Source organism: Athene cunicularia, assembly GCF_003259725.1.
Source record: "Athene cunicularia isolate RWA chromosome Z unlocalized genomic scaffold, athCun1 chrZ_part3, whole genome shotgun sequence".
Classification (NCBI taxonomy): Eukaryota; Metazoa; Chordata; class Aves; order Strigiformes; family Strigidae; genus Athene; species Athene cunicularia.
Window position 1 is genome coordinate 13,325,621 of NW_020799144.1, and position 2,283 is coordinate 13,327,903.

Consider the following 2,283-nt stretch of genomic DNA (forward strand, 5'->3'; position numbering starts at 1 on the left):
CCACCCCCCCTTTCCCATCTCCCACACCCCCCCCTCCAGTTTTTGTCAGGTCTATATACGTCCTAATTATTTCGGTTGGGGATGCCAGAGCTGTTTCCCGGATAGATCTGATCATCCTTAAACAAAAAGAGAGGAGGCGCACACGTGGGTTTGGGAGTAAATGTCACTTTCATTTCCAATGCTAGGCGCAGAGTAAGGCGCGGAACATTTTTTAACACTTTGACAAGGGGGGAGGCGATCTCGTCTCCATCATGTCTTTCTGCTTCAGTAGCTTCCTCAAGGAAACCCTCTCGGAACAGAGAAGCATCTGTGCTCGCGTTTTGAATAGAAGAATAAAAAATCGGCCATCACTTCTTTTTTTTTTTTTTTTTTTCCCCCATCTTTGTGCAGCTCTGCCGAGTTCTCAGTAGATATAAATTATTAATCTTGCCTACACTTCAGCATAAACTTTTTCTGAAAGCCTGCTCTCATATTATTTGAAATAAACCTCGATGCTTTGTCTCAGATGCACACAGACAGGTTTGGGGTTGGTTTGTTGTTTTTAGCGGGGTTTTTTTCCCCTCAGTTCAGTCCACGCTGTATCATCACCACCACCGTCATCTTCATCATCACCAACTACCGCCTTTATTTTTAAGCCCATTTCATTGCAATGAATCATTTTGCAAAATGAAACTCGGCATTTCCAAGTAGCTTTCTACGAGGAAAAAAAAAAATAATCCTCTTAGCCAGTTAAACGTTAACTGGTCTGGGTTTCTCTTTATTTGTTTATTCAACAGCAATAGTTGCACATGCCTTGTTTTCCATCAGTACCATTTCCTCTGTGCAGCGTCTGGCTATCCGTTCTATGCCATCTGACAACTTCAAATTTTGGAATAAGTATGCAATTTAATTTCCTCCACTCTCACCTTCAGCTGTAAAAATGTTAAATTCAATAAGCATTCCTGACCTTTCTCGGTTTTTACTGTCTCTCGCAGTAGTCTTTCATTTTCACACGCAGTACGATGATCTTGAAGGAGTTTTTACTTTCGGTTATCTAGCTTTATGAAGACCAAAACACTCATACAGCTAGATAACCAAAGATAACAACTCGCTTCCCTCAAAGCTTATTTATTTAATTATTTATTTATTTATTTGCTAGAATCCAGATTCTTTCTGACAAACAGGCGTGTTGCTTCCTCCAAGAGTACTATTGCTGCTTTAAAATATTCATCCTTTTTTTTTTTTTTTTTTTTTTTTTTTTTTTTTTTTTTTTTTTTTTTTTTTTTCAATTGTGACCTGGTTTCTGTGTCTGTGTGCATGTGCGGGTAATAACATCCAAAAGAGAGCTGTTCCCTTCAAAGTTTATTCCGAACTTTTTCGTTCAGCCAGTAATTTCCGGCAGCGGTAGCCAACAATTCGTCTCTTAATACCAGAAAATAAAACCAGCTATTAAGGTGCGTCAAGCTGCGTTAAGAGAGAGGAGCATCCATCCCTTCACAGGCCTCTATTTGCATTGTAAATCGCTTCGTTCTCACGAAAGACTCTTTAGCCTCTATAAAGACGTAAAAGCCATCGGCAATTTCCAGCGCAGTGTCAGGAGGAAGAAGAAAAAAAAAAAATCAATCCCATTTCAGTAGAAAGTGACAAGGTGATTCGAGGATGCGGCTCCTGATCCCTTTAGATTAAGCACGGCACAGAGCTTTTTACCAAATGGTGGCAGCTTGGTTGCAAATATCCTGCGTGCGTGCGTGTGTGTTTTAGGGGGGGAAGATCCTCGCTTTCTCGGGGCTCCTAGAGCTGGGGAGGAGAAGATGCTGTCTTGCCGGCTTGCTGCTGCCCCCGGTCTGAAAGAAGGAGAAAAGGGCCATCATTGGAGGGCTTTCAGTGCCAAAATGTGGACCAGCCCGGCAAGGTCAGAGGTCCTGGACCACGGGAGACCAAGGTAATGATGATGTCATGAGAAATCTCAAGTACACCCGGCTATGGATATGCATGAGCGGCCGGCGGGACCCAGCCCGCTCTCGCCTCCAGCATCCCCGCCGCAGGGAGATCCGCCCGCCGCCTCCGCCGTCCTCCTCGCCAGCGCTCTAACATCCAACGACTGGAAGAAAGCTCTCTCTAAGGACACATAAAACCGTTGTGGGTTGGTTTTTGGTTTGGTTTTGGTTGGTTGGTGGGTTTTTTTGTGGTGTGCTTTTTTTGGTTGGTTTGTTGGTTTTTTGGATTGGTTGGGTTTGTTGTTTTTTGTTTTTTTTTTTTCCAGACCCGGGGAGCGCCTTTGCCGGCGTTTCTCTTCTGGCAGCC